Source organism: Meles meles, chromosome 16 (genome assembly GCF_922984935.1).
Source record: "Meles meles chromosome 16, mMelMel3.1 paternal haplotype, whole genome shotgun sequence".
NCBI lineage: Eukaryota > Metazoa > Chordata > Mammalia > Carnivora > Mustelidae > Meles > Meles meles.
The window spans coordinates 57949854-57964897 of NC_060081.1; positions in this window are offsets into that span (position 1 = coordinate 57949854).

Genomic DNA, 15044 nt, shown 5'->3' on the forward strand with positions numbered 1-15044 from the left:
TGCACTCTTCTTTCCGTTTTGCCTTCTTTCTGTTTTGCCTTAAAGAATTTTATTTTCTTTCTTCCTCCAGATAGGAAGGAGGATACAAGTTAGAAATTTTACCAAAGATTCACAATAATCTTTGACTCCTCAAAGGAGCTGCAGGCCTCTAGTCTGTCCTCAGGTTACACAAAAGCCTTGTGAGACAGATTCAATGGGAACTATTAAGTACCCTTTCTTCGGAGAGCTCAGGGACAATGGTTTTCAAGAAGCCTTCTATTCCAGGGGCATCCAGGTAGTTCAGTCAGTTGGGGGACTGACTCCTCATTTTGGCTCCTGTGATGATCTCTGGGTCCTGGGATGGAGCCCCACCCCCACCCCGTCAGGCTCCAAACTCATTGCAGAATCTGCTAGGGGATTCTTTCCCTTTCCTCTCCCTCCTCCCCCCTCTCTCCCTCATAAATAGATAAATCTCTTAGAAGAAGAAGGAGGAGGAGGAGGACAAGGAGGAGGAGGACAAGGAGAAGAAGGAGGAGGAGGAGGAGGAGAAGGAGAAGAAGGAGGAGGAAGAGAAGAAGAAGGAGGAGGGGAAGAAAAAGGAGAAGTCGCCTTGTATTCCAACTCCAGAGCTGAGAAACTCCTGTTACAGAACAGACTGAACCAAGCAGATCAGGCTACAGTCAATCTACTCACTGCCCTGTGGCTCACAGGGCTCTCAACCAACACCTTCCCACCCCTAGTCCACTTGAAGTCTGCTTTCTGCCACCAGTATATCCTAGAGATCAAGAGACCCAAGGTTGTAGATGTCTACATAGCTTCTCTTGGAAGCCCAGCAGGGACGTCCTCCTCCAAGATCCATCCTGTACCCTCTGATCGTGCTAACCACACACAGGAGCAAACCCAGGTTCCCAGACCATCCAACATCGGAATGAGGCACAGCCAGAGGGGGAGAAGAAAGGAAACCACCAAAGACACGAAAATCTGTTTCTCTTTATCTGAAAATGTCTTAATTTTATGCTGTTCTTAAAAGATAATCTCACTGAGTGGAAATTCTAGGTTGGCAGGTTTTCCCTCAGCCTGTTCCCTTAGCCCTGTCTTCTGGCTTCCACTGAAGCTATTGACAAGTTTGCTGTCACACAAATACTCCTTCCTTTCGTAGATAATCTGTCTTTTGGTCTTTCTTTCAAAAACCTGTAACCCAAGTCTAATCATGAGAAAAAACATCAGACAAATCCCACTAGAGAGACATTCTACAAAATATCCAACCAGTTCTCAAAACTGTCAAGGTCATCCAAAATAAGGAAAGTTGGAGAAACTGTCACAGCCAAGAGGAGCCTAAAGGAGACGTGGTGACTAAATGAAATGTGGGGGCGCCACTGGGCTGGCTCAGTCGATACAGCATCCAACTCTCAGTCGTGAGTTCGAGACCCACACTGGGTGTGGAGCCTACTTAAAATAAATAAACAAAATGCGGTGTCCTGGAGAATGATGAACAGGAAAAGGGCATTAGCCAAAAACTAAGGAAATCTGAATAAAGTGTGAACTTTTTTTTAAAGATTTTATTTATTTATTCGACAGAGAGAGACGACAAGAGAGGGAACATAAGCAGGGGGAGTGGTAGAGGGAGAAACAGGCTTCTCACTGAGCAAGGAGCCCCATGTGGGGCTTGATCCCAGGACCCTAGGATCATGACCTGAGCTGAAAACAGACACTCAACGACTGAGCCACACAGACACTCCTAAAGTGTGAACTTCAAGTAATAATAATGTATCAATATTGGCTAACTGTGACAAATGTACCATAATAATGTAGGAGATTCTTAATAAGGAAGACCTGATGTGGAATGTATGGAAACTTTCTGTACCATCCTCAAAATTTTTTGGTAAATCTAAAACTGTCTGGGGGCACCTGGATGGCTCAGTTAGGTGTCCAACTCCTGGTTTCAGCTCAGGTTGTGATCAGAGGGTTATGAGCTTGAGCCCCACGTCGGGCTCTGTGCTCAGTGCAGAATCTTTTTGTCCCTTTCCCTTTGCTCCTCCCCATCCTCTCTTTCCTCTCTCCAATAAACAGGTAAAATGCCTTAAGAAAAAATTTGAACAAATTATTCTAGTTTTACAGTTAGACAGTTCCTTAAATGTTAAACATAGTGTTATCATATGACCCAGCAGTGTATATACCTGAGATAAATGAAAACACTGACCACACAAAAATTTGTACACAAATGTTCACATTATTATTATTATTGCTAAAAGGTGGAAACAACCCAAATGTCCATCAGCTGATTAATAGATAACCAAAATGTGGTCTATCCATACAAAAGATTATTATTAAGTGAGAAAGAATGAAGTACTGAGTCATGCTACAATATGGGTAACTTCAAAAACATGTTAAGTGAAAGAAGTAAATCACAAAACACCACATTCTGGGGGCGCCTGGGTGGCTCAGTGGATTAGGCCGCTGCCTTCGGCTCAGGTCATCATCTCGGGGTCCTGGGATCAAGCCCCGCATCGGGCTCTCTGCTCCGCAGGGAGCCTGCTTCTTCCTCTCTCTCTGCCTGCCTCTCTGCCTACTTGTGATCTCTCTCTCTGTCAAATAAATAAATAAAATCTTAAAAAAAAAAACAAAAAAACACCACATTCTGTACGATTTCATTTATATGAAAGGAATAGGCAAATCTATAGAGACAGAAGATAGATCAGTGGTCGCCCACGCCTAGAGCAGGAGGAGGACAGAAGGACTGCCAAGGGGTAAAGGGTTTCTTTTAGGGGTGTTAAAAATATAGAACGAGGGGCACTTGCTAGCTGCACCCGTGGATGATGTCACTCCTGATCTTGGGGTCATGAATTCAAGCCCCACATTGGAAGTAGACATTATTTAAAAATAAAGTCTTTTCAAAAAGAAAATAGGGGCACCTGGATGGCTCAGTTGGTTAAGCATCTGCCTTCCCCTCAGATGGTGATTTCAGAGTCGTGGGATCGACTACCTCGGGCTCCCTGCTCAGAGGGAAGCCTGCCCCGCCCCATCTCTGTTCCTACTCTCTGGTTCCATAAAAAAAATTTTTAAGGGGCGCCTGGGTGGCTCAGTGGGTTAAAGCCTCTGCCTTCGGCTCAGGTCATGGTCCCGGGGTCCTGGGATCGAGCCCCACATCGGGGTCTCTGCTCCACGGGGAGCCTGCTTCTCCCTCTCTCTGCCTGCCTCTCTGCCTACTTGTGATCTCTGTCTGTCAAATAAATAAATAAAATCTTTAAAAATATATATTTTTAATATAAATAAATAAATAACCCCTGAAACAAATAATGCATTATATGTTATTAAGAAAGGAAGGGGGTGCCTGGGTGGCTCAGAGGGTTAAGCCTTTGCCTTCAGCTCAGGTCATGGTCCCAGGGGTCCTGGGATTGAGCTCTGAGTCCAGCATTCTGCTCAGTGGGGATCCTGCTTCCCCCTCTCTCTCTGCCTGCTTCTCTGCCTACTTCTCTCTCTGTCAAATAAAGAAATAAAATCTTTTAAAAAAAATAAAAAGGAAAGAAGGAGATAAAATGAAAATCTGACGGATTATAGTGGTGGTCACACAACTTTATAAATATACTAAAACCACTGTACCCTTTAAATGAGTAAATTTTGGGGCACCTGGCTGGCTCAGTCAGTTAAGCAGCTGCCTTTAGCTCTGGTCATGATCATGGGGTCCTGGGATAGAGCCCTGCATTAGGCTCCCTGCTCAGCGGGGAGTCTGCTTCTCCCTCTCCCTCTGCCTTCCGCTCCCCCTAGCATGCTCTCTCTCTCTCTGACAAATAAATAAATAAAATCTTAGGGGCGCCTGGGTGACTCAGTTGGTTGAGCGGCTGCCTTCAGCTCAGGACATGATCTCAGGGTCCTGGGATCGAGCCCCTAATCAGGTTCCCAGCTCGGCTGGGAGCCTGCTGTGCTCGCTTCGGCAGCACATATACTAAAATTGGAACGGCTGGGAGCCTGCTTCCCCCTCTCCCTCTACCTGCCACTCTGCCTCCTGGTGTTTGATCTCTCTGCCAAATAAATAAATAAAATATTTTTTTTAAATAAATAAGTCTTGGGGTGCCTGGGTGGCTCAGTGGGTTGAGCCTCTGCCTTCAGCTCGGGTCATGATCTCAGGGTCCTGGGATCGAGCCCATGTCGGGCTCTCTGCTTGGCGGGGAGCCTTCTTCCCCCTCTCTCTGCCTGCCTCTCTGCCTACTTGTGATCTCTCTCTCCTGTCAAATAAATAAATAAAATATTTTAAAAAATAAATAAGTAAATAAGTCTTAAAAATAATAAATAAAATAAATGAGTAAACTTTATGGGACATGTATTATATTTCAACACAACAACGTACTTATGTGACTCTGGTTTATTGCAATGAAAGAAAAATTTACAATTTTAAGAACCAAAGATTCCACTGTCATACTTGACTCATGTCCCCAAATATGAGAGAGAGGATCTGGAATGGATGATAGTTACTCCTGTCCGGTGTGTTTGCGATTTACATGGGGCAAGCCTTAGAAAGGGTAATTTCCTTTACTTCCATATTATAAGTTGTATGATTCAGATGTTGCAGAAATACTTGTGTATCAAAATAGGTTTCACCATATCCATGGCACTCTTAGCAACTCAGTAATGTATTTTTAGATTTTTATCCAGAACCTATAGATTTTTTGAGCAAGGGAGTTGTTCAGAGTATCTAATCCTCTAAATTGTTAACTGACTTATGTTTTTAAAAGATCCCTCTGTCCACCAAATAGACTATGGACAATGTGAGGGGGGTTGGCTTGGACGCAAGGAGACTATTTAAAAGAGTATACAGGGGTGCCTGGGTGGCTTAGCCAGTTAAGTGTCTGCCTTCGGCTCAGGTCATGATCCCAAGTTCCTGGGATCCAGTCCTGCATCCGGCTCCCTGCTCAGCAGAGACCCTGCTTCTCCCTCTCCCTCTGCCTGCAGCTGCCCTTGCTTGTGCTCTCTCTCTCTCTCTGTCAAATAAATTAATTAAATCTTAAAAAAAAAAAAAAAGGAAGGAAGAGTATTCAGGTTATATATTAATGTGTAAAAAAGAACCCCACTCAGGCTTAGCTCATCTCTGTCCCACACGGTATCAAACGCAGTGGTTTCACTGGAGGATGGAAGATCTGTTTTCAAGACAGCTCATTCATTTGCCTAGAAAACTGGCATGGGAACGAAGGTGAGGCCGGGGACTGGGGGCTTTTGCTCCTGCCCATGAGCTGCTGGGCTTCCCCACAGAATGGTGGCTGAAGCACAAGATCAAGTGTGCCAGGAAAGCAAGGTGGAAGGACACGGTGTGCTTACCATCTAGGCTGGGAAGTCACATAACATCATTTCTATTGGGCTCTGTGGATCAAGACAGTCACAAAAGTCCCCCATATTCAAGAGGAGCAGAATGTTATTCCACCTCTTGATGGAAGAATGAGAGGGTCCCAGAAGGGCATATGGAAGGGGAGCTATTGTTACGGACTTCTCTGGAAAATACAGCCCCCACAGAGGCTGTTGAAGTTGTCCATATGGCAGATGGTGGCGACCGGGACTAGGGAGTGGCTGCCGCGGGGATGGAGAGGAGTAAATATAATTAGGGGGTATGGAGAAGGGAAGATGGATAAGATTTGCTGTAGGCTTGGGTGCAGAAGGTTCTGGAGAGTCAACAGCAGTTGGGAGACGTTGAAAGTGCGTGACCACCGAAGATAATCTAGGAAGAGTGCAGAGAAGGAAGAAAAATGAACCAAGGGCTGAGCCCTGGGGTAGAAATCAAGTCAAAGAAGAGAGAGCAAGGCTAAACAACCATCTCAGGAAGCAGGACATTTGCTCCTGGGTGTGTTTTGTTGAGCAGGAGTTTAAGAGAGGGTTTTTCTCTTTCAACCAGACAATCATCCCAGGGCTCTGATTCTAACCCCTCAGCAAGAAAATAAACCTTGTGGGTGGATGTTACTGGTTCAGACTGGGTTTTGATAATGCTCAGGTAAGAAGCAAGAAGGTTTCAGAAGCTAGAAGTAAGGGGACAGGAGGCAGGGCAATGGGTTTCACTTTCTTCCTAGAGATAACGAGAAGCCAGAAAGGTGTCAACTTTGGCAGACACAGATTCACATGGTCTAAGAGCTTTTGGTCCCAAATCCAACATTTCACAAAGGAGGAACAGAGGCCCTAGAGAGCCTCACCCAATATTGGTCCCTGCCCTGTCCCCGCCCCAGCCCAATATTGGTCACTAGCAAAAGACACTGTATGTAAATCAGCTGGAGACCAGTTTATGTCGCTGGGGCCATATGGTTTCCACAGCCTAGCGTCACCTCGGATGGCTGCCAGCAGAGGGCAGCAGAGAGCCAGAGCAGCAGGGTCCTAAGCTGGCAGGCAGCTCAGTCCAGGCGGAAGAAAGATGGGAGTCTAGAATGGGTGAGGCACTTTCTTCCCCTCCTCGTGTAAGGATTATTCATCCATTTCGCAGATGGTGATAATAATAATAATGATTGTTACCATTAATATACCAGCCACCCTTTCTTGGGCCCATCCCATCTCTGCACCCCTACCACCCCGTCGCTGACCCAGCCAGTGGAAAAAGAACCAGTTTGGGGGCGGGGTGGGGGGGGCAGGGGGCAGGCGGACTTGGCCTCACACCCCCGCTTTTTCACCAACACCGTATGACCTCAAGCACATCACTTCTTCTCTGAGTCCTCCTTTCCTCATCTGTGAAATGGGGATAATATAACAAAAGGCTAAAGGGCTCTGAGAGAATTAAATGGCCCTGTATTGAAGAAACCCCTTCAATTTTAATTCCTTCTTCTGGCTTCCACAGACTGTTCTATTTAGAAAAGTGTTATTAATGTCACTTAACAGACATTCACTCTGCGCCTGCACCTATCCTGGGTGCTCGGGGACATAGGATGGGCACCTCAAATGGACAGGAAACCCGGAAAGCACCTCTGTGTAAGAGGGGTCCCCACCAAGTCTAGGGTCTGCCTATCTGGATTAACAGCCAGGATTCCAAATTCCTGTTTCCTTTGAAATTTTACTTGCGCCACTCACTATGTGACCTTGGGCAGCTGACCCTGTTTTCTTTCTTTCTCTTTTTTCTTCTTTAAAGGTTTTATTTATTCATTTGATAGAGAGGAGAGAGAAATAAGCAGGCATAGTGGCAGGCAGAGGAAGAAGGAGAAGCAAGCTTCCCATTGAGGAGGGACCCCAATGCTGGGCTCCATCCCAGGACCCTGGGATCATGACTCCAGCTCAAGACAAATGTTTAACTGACTGAGCCACCCAGGTGCCCATGACTCTGTTTTCTGAGCCTCAATTGCATCATCTATAAAATGGGGACAGTTGTGGAGGGTTTTGAAGGGGTGGGGGTGGGAGGTTGGGGGAACCAGGTGGTGGGTAATAGGGAGGGCACGTATTGCATGGAGCACTGGGTGTTGTGCGAAAACAATGAATACTGTTATGCTGAAAAAAATAAATTAATTAAATTTTTAAAAAATGGGGACAGTTGTAGAACCTAGAGGATCCAAGCGAATTTTTTTTAAAGATTTCATTTATTTATTTGAGAGAGAGAGAGAATGAGAGAGAGAGAGAGCATGAGAGGAGAGAGGTCAGTGGGAAAAGCAGACTCCCTGCCAAGCAGGGAGCCTGATGTGGGACTGGATCCCGGGACTCCAGGATCATGACCTGAGCTGAAGGCAGTCGCTTAAGCAACTGAGCCACCCAGGTGCCCTAAGTGACATTTCTTTAATGTTGTATTTATTTAAGTAATCTCTCCATCCTATGTGAGGCCTTGCACTCACAACCCCAAGATCAGGAGTCCCATGCCCTTCTGACTGAGCCAGCCAAGCACCCCCAGAGTGATGTTTAAAAGTGACAGAAAGGGGCACCTGGGTGGCTCAGTGGGTTAAACCTCTGCCTTCAGCTCAGGTCATGGTCTCAGGGTCCTGGGATCAAACCCTGCATCAGGCTTTAAGCTCAGCAGGGAGTCTGCTTCCCCCTCTCTCTCTGCCTACTTATGATCTCTTTCTCTCTGTCAAATAAATAAATAAAATCTTTTTTAAAAATAAAAAAAAATAAAAGTGACAGAAAGGGGTGCCTGGGTGGCTCAGTCGGTTAAGCATCTGCTTTCAGCTCAAGTCATGATCTCAGGATCCTGGGATCAAGCCCCACATTGGGCTCTCCACTCACTGGCAAGTCTGCCTCTCCATCTGCCTCTGTGATCTCTCTTGCTTCTACTCTCTCTCAAATAAAATAAATAAAATCTTCAAAGATTATAACAATAGGGCTCCTGGGTGGCTCAGTTGGTTAAGCATCTGCCTTTGGCTCAGGCGGTGATCCCAAAGTCATGCTCACTTGGGTCACCAACTACCCTCCTCAGATATACCAAGGGAGGCTGGGATCAGAGAGGAGGAAAAACCCTAGATCGGAAGACTGGCTCTGTGGAGCCTTGGGCATCTACCCTTTCTGTTCTTCAGTTTCCTATCCAAAATATTAGGTCCACAGTCATTCCCACTTGTGAGGGCTCCCGTGAAGGTCATACTGAGAAAGTGCTTAGCACCGTGTCCTGCTGAATGAGTACACAGCATAGATTTGCTTCTTCTTCTTCTTACTTCTGTGACTACTATTACCATGCTGTCTCCCACATCCACCCTGCTGTCAGTTCCTACGGAGTCAATCTCCAAAAACCATTCAAAGCGGGCTTCACGCCCCATTTCCCAGGCCTGGCCCTGCCTGTCGTTCCACACCTCTACTCTGGGCTGGTTCAAACACAGATTGCCAGGCCACATCCGAGAGCTTGCCATTCAGCGGGTTGGCCAGTTCTTAGGCGATGACGGTGCTGTGGTCCAAGAGTCACACATTGACACCCTCTGTTTCTAAGCTCTTCACAGCCTCTCTGACTCAGGGGACTTCCTTCTAACCCTACTCCAGGCAGGAGCTCCGAACTGGGGTGACTGGGGCAGGAGATCACTCGCTCACAGAGCCAGAGGTTACAGGCTATCTGTGAGGGTAATTTTAGGGCCTAAAAATCCCACATGCCCCCCTCTCTGTTCTTCTCCCAAGCCCCACCCCAACACACAAGCACCCTCCCACCCTCCCCCAGAGCAGCTCTGGGAGCTCTCCTCTCCTCACTGGTACTGCAGGAGGAGTCCCAAGCCATTGAGTGTGGAGGGAGCTCCCCCTGGGCCCAGAGCCTACCACCCTCATGCTGCTTCCAGAACCATCCTTCGTCCTTTTCTCACAGATGTTTCACTCACCCTACTCTCTGCTCTGAAATTCTCTCAAAAACATTCACTAGTAATTTTTCCAAATCACAGTAATTACCTTATTAATTTGATATTAATAGACTTCACTTGGCATCAAGGAGCCAGTTGGAACATGCCTGGACCCAGTGTGTGGGGAGGGATTCCTGGAGGCAGCCGGGCATGAAGGCTGGCCTGGCTGCAGCTCCATGGCTAGCCCCCAGTACCACTCCCCCAGCCTCCCTCCACATCCATCTTCCTTTCCTCATGCCCCAGCCCAGGTCAGAGAATCCTGGAACCGGCGGAGGTCATATCATCCACTCTCCAGAGGCCTCGAGTCACCCAGCAAAACAGAGGCAGCACCCAGAAAGGTACCCAGGACCCCTAGCCCCCCAGGGCAGCCTTTCCCCCTTCCTCCCCTTTGCTACGCCCCCAAGACAGATCTAACTTGGAGACCCTCCAAACCCTAGCCTGCATGAGGAGAGTCAGAAATGACTCCTTGCCTCCCAGTAATAACTAATTCTGATCGACTATGGTCCATAAGCTCTCCAGGTAAAAATTGACTTAATCCTAGCAGACAGCCTCTCTTCTGCTGTCCTACCTGTCGCTTCCTTATGCTGTATTCAATAAACTTCTATCTCTTTTTTAAAAAAAGGGCAGCGAGGGGCATCTGGGTGGCTGTCCTTTGAGCCTCTGCCTTTGGCTCGGGTCATGATCCCACGGTTCTGGGATCGAGCCCCACATCAGGCTTCCTGCTCAGTGGGGAGTCTGCTTCTCCCTCTCCCTCTGCCTCTCCCCGTTTGTGCGCTCGCTTGCTCTCGCGCGCTCTCTCTCTCTGTCAAATAAATAAATAAAATAAAATCTTTTTTAAAAAAACTGACTTAATCCTTACAGCCTCCTATCAGGTACCTGCTATCATTTAATGAATTTTACAGATACGGAAACAGAGTCCCAGTCAAGAAGAAGGTGACACATGGTAACTTGGAAAGTCCTCCCAGTGGATCCCAGGCCTGAACCAGTCAACTACTGAAGCCCTAGAATCCTCCTCCCCTTGCTCGGAGGCTCTCTTGTCTCTAGCAGCGTCTGCACCCTCTCTCTGGGTCCCAGGATAATAATGAGATGGAGCTCATATGTACTCGGGGCTAGCCTGTACCAGATGCTTTCCGGGTGTTCTCTTACTTCTCCCTCAGGATTGTCTTCTGCGGTAAAGATTTAATTAGCTCCGTTTCAGATGAGGAATGAATGAGCACTTAGGTGATCCCAAGAACTCAGTCTCAGTAGCAGATCTGGAATTCAGGTGGGCCGGACTCTCAAGTCTGTTTTCCTAACCTTGAGACTCCCGGGCCAGCGGCCTCCTCTCTGGGCTTCAGCTCCTCCATTACAGTAATCGCAGGGACCACTGATGACCGCTCACCGAGTGCCAGGCACCAGTTTGCCACAATCCCCACCTGGCCCATTGCACTTGATCTTATCCGTGCTTTTGAATCTGTGACCTGTCCGAACCACCAGGCTGCACTGCCTTGGTCGTATTCGCCCATTCTCAGGTGGAGGACAAATGGGTTTCCAAATCTCAGGCTCTCCAGGAACATTGCTTGGGAAACTTCCCCCATAAATGGGATGGGGGAAGGGAACTTCTGGGCAGAAACGCTGCCCAGGGCAAGGCAGGCCAGGGCTGAGAGTGATTGGCAGTCAGACTAGGCCAGCCACGCCAGTCAGGGTGGGGGAGCAGTACAGAGGAGTCTTTGTCAGGCCCGAAGCTGCAAGGCCGCCCCATCCCCACCATCTGGCTCCAGCTCCAGCCCAGTGATGCATGATGGGGGAACGGGGGTGGGGGTCCTGGGGGCTGCCCACCTGCTCTGCCCTGCCTCCTGGGATAAGCCAAACCAAGACCTCCCAGGCCCATCTGGCCGACATATCCCCAAGCCCTAACCACCCCCGGGGACTCCTTTCGACAGGCTGAAATTGGCCGGGAGTGTGGCCAGCCTGTCAGGGTCATAGGTCACCGTTAATCTGCCAGAACAAGGGAAGGCGGGCCGGTAGGCAGGCAGCCGGTGTGGGCAAAGCCCTGGCAGTTCCTGCCGTCTGTTCTGGTGGCTGTGGAGGGAGATTTTCCTCTTCTGGGAGTCAGGGAGGTGGGCCAGAAAGAACACAGGGCCCCGGGAAAATTGCAGATACCCACATCTTGCTACCCAGCAAACGCACTTCTCTGTGGGGACCCCAAGGAAGCTCTCACGATGTGGTGTTGCAGCACTGGGTATGATAGCTAAATACTGGCAATAACCTAAATGCCCATCAGTAGGGGACTGGATAAACAACAACCTAGACAACCGTCTTCCGTGTTACCCAACCACCGGGCCTGAGAGGGGAGACCCCCCCCCACCCACTCCATGTCAACATGACTCGACTATCTGATCCAGGAAATTCTTGCCTGGAAAGACAGGACTGGAAACCAATAAATAACTTCACTATTTGCCCCAGGAAATTCTTGCAGACCAATTTGTTTGGGCAAACGTTTTGCTTCCCTTGGCAAATACCTCTCTTTGACAATAAACAAATGAAATGTGTTCTATTCATACAGTGGAAAACTCTACAGCAGGGAAAGGGAATGAACTCAAAATGGATGCGCCTTGGATGCCTGGGGGGCTCAGTGGGTTAAGCGGCTGCCTTTGGCTCAGGTCACAATCCCAGGGTCCTCAGATCAAGTCCCACATCCGGTCCTTGCTTGGCAGGGAGCCTGCTTCTCTCTCCGCCTCTGCCTGCTTGTGCGCTCGCTCGCTCTCTCTCTCTCTGAAAAATAAATAAAATCTTTTTTAAAAAAATGGTTACACCTTGAAAACATAAGGTGAAGTGGGAAAAAATCAAGTTGCAGAAGGATGTGGGGGAAATAGGAAGATACATGGGACCTTTTTAAAAACACAGGAATAATATCGTGTGTGATTTTAGTGCAATGGAAGCACATTTGTATCAACACCAGTGTGGGTGTAAAACCATGCATGCGATGTTTGGAAACCCCAAACCGGAAGCCTTTATGGGAGCCACCAAACCCCCCCCGGACGGAGAGCGGGGAAGAGCAGTGGGGCAGAGGAAGAGTAAATAAAGGCTTTCACCTGAAGCTGTAACATTTTATCATTTTTTTATAAAGATTTAATTTATTTATTTGACAGAGAGAGACCACAAGTAGGTGGGGGGGGGGGCAGGCTCCCCGCAGAGCAGAGAGCCAGATGCGGGCCTTGATACCCGGACCCTGGGATCATGACCTGAGCTGAAGGCAGAGGCTTTAACCCACTGAGCCATCCAGGCACTCCTGTTTTTTGTTTTGTTTTGTTAATTTCATTTTTGTTTGTTTGTTTCTTTGTTTTTATTTTTTTTTAAGATTTCATTTATTTATTTGTCAGAGAGAGAGAGAGCAAGAGCACACAAGCAGGAGGAGTGGGAGAGAGAAGCAGGCTCCCTGTTGAGCAAGGAGCCCGAGGTGGGACTTGATCTCAGAACCCTGGGATCATGACCTGGGCCGAAGGCCGCGCCCAACCAACTGAGCCACCCAGGCGTCCCTGGTTCTTTGTTTTTTAAGATTTATTTATTTATTTGACAGACAGAGCACAAGCGTCCCATCCACTGACCTCTGGCCAAATTTTTTTCTTTGTACACACATCTGAACAGTTATTTCCTTAATTCTGGGAATGGGGTTACTCTTCCCTTTCCTTGGGCAGCAAAACTGGGGGCTCAGGGAGGTGCAGGGACAGACAGAACTAACTCCCGGGCCACTGCATTTTTTTTTAAAGATTTTATTTATTTATTTGACAGACAGAAATCACAAGCAGGCAGAAAGGCAGGCACAGAGAGAGGGGGAGGCAGGCTCCCTGCTGAGCAGAGAGCCCAATGCAGGGCTCGATCCCCGGACCCTGGGATCATGACCTAAGCCGAAGGCAGAGGCTTTAACCCACTGAGCCACCCAGGCGCCCCATGTTTTCTTTTTTTAAACAGAAAACCAAGGACACCTGGGTGGCTCCGTCGTTAGGCATCTGTCTTCTGCTTGGGTCATGATCTCAGGGTCCTGGGATGGAGCCCTGCATCAGGCTTCCCGCTCAGCAGGGGGCCAGCTTCTCCCTCTCCCTCTGCTGCTCCCCTGCTTGTGTTTCCTGTCTCGTGTCTCTCTCTGTCAAATAAATAAAATCTTTAAAAATAAATAAAAAATAAATGCAGAAAACCATACAAGATGATTTGCATGAAGGTATTTGCATTAAAAAAAATTGTTTTTTTAAAGCCCAGGGGTGCCTGGGTGGCTCAGTCGGGTCTATGGTCTAGGGTCCATTAGTCAGTAGAGCCTCTGACTCTTGATTTTGGTTCAACTCTGTGATCTCATGGGTTGTGAGGCTCAGTGGGGAGTCTGCTTGAGATACCCTCTCTTCCTCCACCCTACCCTCTGCTCCTACACTTTCTTTCTCTCTCTCAGATAAATAATTTTTTGAAGATTTTTAAAATTTATTTCTCAGAGATAGCACAAGAAGGGGGAGTGGCAGGCAGAGATAGAAGCAGGCTCCTCACTGAGCAGGGAGCCCAATGTGAGACTTGATCCTAGGACCCTGGGATCATGACCCCAGCTGAAGGCAGATGCTTAACCGATTGGGCATCCCAGGCAACCTTCAAATAAATAAAACTTGGAAAAAAATTTTAAAAGCCCACTGTACATACCTATTATCTTGGCTTGTCTATTACCCCCAAAAACAGAGACTAACGAGAGCTGGTGAGGATGTGGAATTGAAACCCTTGAACACTGCTAAGGGGAATGGAAAATGGTGCTATGGAAAATGGTGTGGCAATTAATTGAAAAATTCAACATAGAATTCCCATATCTATTTCACTTTTGGGTATATATTCAAAACAACTAAAAGTAGGAACACAGGGGTGCCTGGCTGGCTTAGTTGGTGACTCTTGATCTTGGGGTCATGAGTTTGAGCCCCAGGTTGGGCACAGAGATTACTTAAAAACAAACAAAGAGGGGCACCTGGGTGGCTTAGTTGGTTAGTATCTTCGGCTGAGGTCATGATCCCGGGGTTGTGGGATTGAGTCCTGCATGGGGCTCCCTGATCAGCAGAGAGCCTGCTTCTCCCTCTCCCTCTGCTGCTCCCCCTACTGTGTGCACACTCACTCTCTCTCTGTCAAATAAGTAAATAAAATCTTTGGTGGGGAGCAGGAAGGAATAAAAAGGTCAGTTGGTCCGCCTCCAAAAAGTTGGGAAGCAGAAGCTGGGTGAAGAAAATGGGAGGCCCACTAACCCTCCTGCAAGGATCAGGCATTTCCAAACTTTAAAGGCCCTCCCCACTTTACAAAAAAGAAGTGGAGGCTCAGAGGGTAGGGGACCTGCCCATAGGCACATGGGCAGAGATGAGATCTGATCCCAGAGCTGAAACTCTAAGCCCCTACAATTCACTACCTTGCCCATGACCTTATGCCAATCTCTACAGTTCAATAGATTAGAGCCCCACAGATCAGAAAGTCTGAGTAACTCGATGATAACAGTAACTAATATTTAATGAATATCTGCCAAGCATCGGGCACCACACTACACTTGGGCCCTCATACCCCAGTGAGCAGGTATATTTCTTGCTCACTGATTGGGAAATGGAGTCTCAGTCAGGGCTTTTGCCCAAAGTCAAGAAGCTAATAATGCCAACCAAATAATGGTGTATGGTCTGTGTGGCTACAGACTCAGAACTCCCCGTCTATGAATGGAAAACACAGAACCCAAAACCAGAACATACCAGGACTCTACGCCGATGCGCATTCTTGGCCCCCTCTGCCTCCCAGGGAATAGAGGAATTCCTCAGACCACTTTTCTGCTGC